Raw genomic sequence first — 7,002 nt, forward strand, 5'->3', positions numbered from 1 at the left:
TTGGATTTCTACAAGTAGAAGTCTGCTATGACTAAAATTTTGGATGAAGTTTGGTTCAAAAGGTACTTATGAACCCTGGAAAGTAGTTTTCTACCATTATGGACGAACTTAGGCACAAAAGGTCGAGAAAGAGTCCGAAAAGGACGAACTTTGGTTTTCTAAGAGTAGAAGTCTGCTATGACTAAAAATTTGGACGAAGTTTGGTTCAAAAGGTACCTATGAACCCTAGAAAGTAGTTTTGTACCATTCTTGACGAAGTTAGGTACAAAACGTCGAGAAAGAGTTCGAAAAGGACGAACTTTAGATTTCTACAAGTGGAAGTCTGCTATGACTAAAAATTTGGATGAAGTTTAGTTCAAAAAATACTTATAAACCCTGGAAAGACAATTTTGTACCTATGTGGACGAAAAGCACAAAGGGTAAAGAAAGATACTAGAAGGGATGAATGTTGGTACAAATTGTCAAGAAAGTGTTTGAAAAGGACGAACTTTTGGTTTTTACTTGTCGAAATGTGCTTCACGTCCAAATTTGGAAGAAGTTTGCTTCAAAAGATAGTTATGAACTCTGGAGAGAGGTTTTTGTACCTTTGTGGATGAACTATGACACAAAAGGTCGAAAAGAGTCCGAAAGGACAAAACTTGGGTTTCTACATGTCAAAATGTGTTGTCAGTACAAATTTGGTCGAACTTTGGTTTAAAAGTTACTTATGAACACTGAACAGAAGTTTAATACATATATTGAGGAACTTGTGGACAAACTTAGGCACAAAAGATCGAGAAAGAGTCCGAAAAAGACGAACTTTGGATTTTTAGAATTGGAAGTCTACTATGACTAAAAATTTGGACAAAGTTCGATTCAAAACATACATATGAATCCTTCAAAGTAGTTTTGTACCATGGTGGACAAACTTAGGCACAAAAGGTCGAGAAAGGGTCCAAAAAGGACGAACTTTGGATTTCTACAAGTGGAAGTCTGCAATGACTAAAACTTTTGATGAAGTTTGGTTCAAAAGGTACTTATGAACCTTTGAAAGTAGTTTTATACCATTGTGGACGAACTTAGGCACAAAAGATCAAGAAAGAGTTTGAAAAGGATGAACTTTGGATTTCTACAAGTGGAAGTCTGCTATGACTAAAAATTTGGACGAAGTTTGGTTCAAAACGTACTTATGAACCCTTGAAAGTAGTTATAAATCCTAGAAAGTAGTTTTGTATCGTTGTGGACGAACATAGGCACAAAAGGTCGAGAAAGAGTCTGAAAAAGACGAACTTTGGATTACTACAAGTGGAAGTATGCTATGACTAAAAATTTTGTCGAAGTTTGGTTCAAAAGGTACTTATGAATTCTGTAAAGTGTTTTTGTTCCATTGTGGACGAACTTAGGCACAAAAGGTCGAGAAAGAGTCTGAAAAGGACGAACTTTGCATTTCTAGAAGTGGAAGTCTGCTATGACTAAAATTTTGACGAAGTTTGGTTCAAAATGTACTTATGAACCGTAGAAAGTAGTTTTGTACCATTGTGGGCGAACTTAGGCACAAAAGTTTGAGATAGAATCCGCAAAGGACGAACTTTGGATTTCTACAAATGGAAGTCTGCTATGACTAAAAATTTGAACGAAGTTTTGTTCAAAAGGAACTTATGAACCCTGGAAAGTAGTTTTGTACCACTGTGGACGAACTTAGGCACAAAATATCAAGATAGAATCCGAAAAGGACGAACTTTGGATTTTTACAAGTGGAAGTCTGCTATGACTAAAAATTTGGACGAATTTTAGTTCAAAAGGTACTTATGAACCCTGGAAAGACAATTTTGTACCTACATGGACGAACTTCTGCACAAAGGATAAAGAAAGAGACTAGAAAGGATTAATGTTGGCATAAAATGTCAAGAAAGAGTCTTAAAAGCACGAACTTTTGGTTTCTACTTGTCGAAATGTGCTTCAAGTCCAAATTTGGAAGAAGTTTGGTTCAAAAGATACTTATGAATTATGGAGAGGAGTTTTTGTACATGTGGGTGAACTTTGACACAAAAGGTCGAGAAAGAGTTCGGAAAGGACATACTTTGGGTTTCTACGTGTCAAAATGTGCTCTCAGTCCACATTTGGTCGAAGTTTGGTTTAAAAGTTACTTATGAACACTGGACAAAAGTTTGATACCTATATTGAGGAACTTTGAACCAAAATGACAAAAAAGATACCAAAAATGACAATCTTTAGGTTTCTACTTTTCGAAATGTGCACCAAGTCAAAATTTGAACAAAGTTTTGTTCAATAGGTACTTATGAACCCTAGAAAGGATTTTTGTACCTATGTGGACTAACTTTGGCACAAAGGGTAAAGAAAGTAACTGAAAAGGATGAACTTTGGGTTTCTACTTTTCGAAATGTGCACCAAGTCTAAAATTTGGACGAACTTTGGTTAAAACGACACTCATGATCCGTGGAAAGTAGTTTTCTACCATTGTGGATAAACTTAGGCACAAAAGGTCGAGAAAGAGTCCGAAAAGGACGAACTTTGGATTTCTACAAGTGGAATTCTACTATGACTAAAAATTTGGACGAAGTTTGGTTTGGTTCAAAACGTACTTATGAACCCTGGAAAGTAGTTTTGTACCATTGTGGATGAACATAGGCACAAAAGGTCGAGAAAGAGTCCGAAAAGGACGAACTTTTGATTTCTACAAGTGGAATTCTCCTATGACTAAAAATTTGGACGAAGTTTGGTTTGGTTCAAAACGTACTTATGAACCCTGGAAAGTAGTTTTGTACCATTGTGGATGAACTTATGCACAAAAGGTCGAGAAAGAGNGCACAAAAGGTCGAGAAAGAGTCCGAAAAGGACGAACTTTGGATTTCTACAAGTGGATATGGCTAAAAATTTGGACGAAGTTTGGTTTAAAACATACTTATGAACCCTGAAGAGTAGTTTTGTATGATTGTGGATGAACTTAGGCACAAAAGGTTGAGATAGACTCCGAAAAGGACGAACTTTTGATTTCTACAAGTGGAACTACTATGGCTTTGTTTGGACAAATTTTGGTTGAAAAAGGTACTTATGAACCCTGGAAAGTAGTTTTGTACCATTGTGGACGAACTTAGGCATAAAAGGTCGAGATAGTGTCCGAAAATGACAAACTTTGGATTTCTACAAATAGAAGTCTACTATGACTAAAAATTTGGACGAAGTTTGGTTCAACAAGTACTTATGGCCCTTGGAAAGTAGTTTTGTACCATTTTGGACGAACTTAGACACAAAACGTCGAGAAAAAGTTCGAAAAGGACGAACTTTGGATTTCTACAAGTGGAATTCTGCTATGACTAAAAATTTGGACGAAGTTTGGTTCAAAAGGTACTTACGAACCCTGGAAAGTAGTTTTGTACCATTGTGTACGAACTTAGGCACAAAACGTCGAGAAAGAGTCCAAAAAGGATGAACTTTTGATTTCTACAAGATGAAGTCTACTATGACTAAAAATTTGGACGAAGTTTGGTTCAAAACGTACTTATGAACCCTCGAAAGTAGTTTTCTTCCGTTGTAGACAAACTTAGGCACAAAAAGGTAGAGAAAGAGTCTGAAAAGAACGAACTTTGGATTTCTACAAGTGGAAGTCTGCTATGACTAAAAAGTTTGATGAAGTTTTGATCAAATGGTACTAACGAGCCCTGGAAAATAGTTTTGTATGATTGTGGATGAACTTAGGCACAAAAGGTCGAGATAGACTCCAAAAAGGAAGAACTTTTGATTTCTACAAGTGGAAGTCTGCTATGGCTTTGTTTGGTCAAATTTTGATTCAAAAAAGGTACTTATGAAGCCTTGAAAGTAGTTTTGTACCATTGTGGACAAACTTAGGCATAAAAGGTCGAGATAGTGTCCGAAAATGACGAACTTTGGATTTCTACAAGTAGAAGTCTGCTATGACTAAAAATTTGGACGAAGTTTAGTTCAACAAGTACTTATGACCCCTGGAAAGTAGTTTTGTACCATTTTGGATGAACTTAGACACAAAACGTCGAGAAAGAGTCCGAAAAGGACGAACTTTGAATTTCTACAAGTGGAAGTTTGCTATGACTAAAAATTTGGACGAAGTTTAGTTCAAAAGGTACTTACGAACCCTGGAAAGTAGTTTTGTACCATTGTGGACGAACTTAGGCACAAAAGTTCGAGATAGAGTCCAAAAAGCACGAACTTTTGATTTCTGCAAGTGGAAGTCTGCTATGACTAAAAATTTGGACGAAATTTGGTTCAAAAGGTACTTATGAACCTTGGAAAATAGTTTTGTACCATTGTGGACGAACTTAGGCACAAAAGGTCGAGAAAGGGTCTGAAAAGGACGAACTTTGGATTTCTACAAGTGGAAATCTGCTATGACTAAAATTTTTGACGAAGTTTGGTTCAAAAGGTACTTACGAACCCTGGAAAGTAGTTTTGTACCATTATGGATGAATGAACATAGGCACAAACGTCGACTAAAGAGTCCAAAAAGGACGAACTTTTAATTTCCTACAATAGATAATCTAACAGAACTAAAAAATTGGCGAATTTGTTCAAACTACTATGAAACCGTGAAATAGTTTTCTCCATAGTGACGAACTTAGGCACAAAAGGTCGAGAAAGAGTCTGAAAGGATGAACTTGGATTTCTACAAGTGAAGTCTGCTATGACTAAAAAGTTCGACGAAGTTTGATCAAAAAAGTACTAACGAACCCTGAAAATAGTTTTGTACGATTGTAGGATGAACTTAGCACAAAAGTCCGAGGATAGCCTCCGAAAGAGACGAACTTTTGATTTCTACAAGTGGAATGTCTGCTAATGTGCTTTCTTTGGACAAATTTTGTTCAAAAAAGGTACTTATGAAACCTTGAAAGTAGTTTGTACCAATTGGTGAACGAACTTAGGAATAAAAGGTCGAGATAGTGTCCAAAAAGTGACTGTACTTGGATTTCTACAAAGTAGAAGTCTCTATGACTAAAACATTTGAAACGTGAAGTTTTGTTAACAAGTACTTAGACTCTCGGAAAGCGTAGTATTTGTGACCAATTTGGATGAACTTAGACACCAAATACGTCGAGAAAAGGAGTCGAATGAGTGGAACTTTCTGGGTGCAAATTTCTACCAAGTGGAAAAGTTTTGCTATGACCTAAAAATTTGGACAAAGTTTAAGTCAAAAGGTACTTACGAAATCCTGGAAAAGTAAGTTTTGGTACCATTGTGTGGACATGACTTAGGCACAAAGTTCGAGTAGAGTGAGTCCCAAAAAGCTGACGGATAATTTTTGATTTCTGCACAAGTGGAAGTCTGCTATTGAACTAAAATTTGGACGAGTTTGGTTCAAAAGGTACTTAATAAACCTTGGAAAAGTATCCGTTTTGTACCATTGTGGACAGAACTCTAGGCAACAAAAGGTCGAGAAAGGGTCCTGAAAAGGGAACGAACTTGGGATTTCTACAAGTGGAATTTCTGCTATGACTAAAATTATTTGACGAAGTTTGGTTCAAAAGGTACTTTAACGAACCCTGGAAAGATATGTTTTGTACCATTATGAGAAGAGACATAGGCACAAAGACGTCGAGAAAGAGTCCCAAAGAACGAACCTTGATTAATTTCTACTAAATGAAGTCTACTAATACTTAAAAATTGGAACCGAAGTTTGGGTATCAAACGTACTTTAGAACCCGTGGAAGTATTTTCCATTCAATTGTGGACGATCTTAGAGCACAAAAGGTCAGAAAGAGTCTGAAAAGGAATGAACTAGCTTTGGATTTCTACAATGATGGAAGTCCTGCTATGACATAAAAAAGTTTTGTCAGAAGTTTCTGATCAAAAAAGTACTAATGAACCCCTGGAAAATATAGTTGTAACAATAACGTGTGGATGAACTTAGCACAAAAAGGTGAGATAGGCCTCCGAAAGGAAACTGTTTGATTTCTAACCATAGTGGAAGCTGCAATGGCCTTTCTTTGGAACAAATTTTGGGTTCAAAAAAAAGGTAATTGTATGAACCTTGGAAAGTAGTTTTGTACTCAATTGTGGAATGAACTTAAGGAAATTACAAGGTCGAGATAGTGGTCCCGAAATGGACGTACTTTGGATTTCTATCAAGTAGAAAGTCGCTATGACTGAAAAATTTGGACAAGATATTTGTTATCAAGACTATAACACCTGGAAAGTAGTTTTGTACATTTCTGGACGAACTTAGACACAAAACGTCGAGAAAGAGTCCAGCAAAGACAGAGAACTTTGAATTTCATACAAGGGGAAGTCTGCATATGACTAAACATTTGGTACGAAGTTTGGTTCAACAGTACTTATGACCCTGGAAAGTATTTTTGTACCAGCTCTTTGGATGAACTTAACACAAAAACGTCGAGAAAGAGTCCGAAATTGATGAACTTTGAATTCTATACAATGAAGTTTGCTATGTACTAAAAATTTGACGAACGTGTTAGTTCAAATAGTACTTACATAACCTGGAAAGTAGTTTGTACCATTGTGAGCACTAGGCACGAAAGTTTCGAGATAAGTCCGAAAAAGACGAACTTTGATTTCTGTACAAGTGGAGAAGTCTGGCCTATGATAAAAATTTGGATCGAAGTTTGTTCAAAAGGTATTATGAACAACCTGGAATAGTCCAGTTTTGTGATCACAGTGTGATGACTACTAGCACAAATGTCGAGGATAAGGGTCTGAAAAAGACGAACTTTGGATTTCTACAAGTGGAGAAATTCTGCTATGGACTTAAAATTTTTGAACTCGAATTTGTGGTTCAAAAAGGTAGTTACTACGAACCCTGGAAAGTAGTTTTGTACCATTTATGGAGAAACGAAGGCCACAAAAGGTCGTTCGAAAAAGTAGTCCAAAAGAACGAACTTGTGATTTTCTCAAGTAAGTCTGACTACTGACCTAAAAATTTGGACGATAGTTTGGTTTCAAAATACGTACTTATGAACCTGTGAAATGTAGTTTTCTTCATTGTGGACAACTAGCACAAAAAGTCGATAAAGAGTC

This window comes from Benincasa hispida, chromosome 11 (genome assembly GCF_009727055.1).
Source record: "Benincasa hispida cultivar B227 chromosome 11, ASM972705v1, whole genome shotgun sequence".
Taxonomy (NCBI): Eukaryota; Viridiplantae; Streptophyta; class Magnoliopsida; order Cucurbitales; family Cucurbitaceae; genus Benincasa; species Benincasa hispida.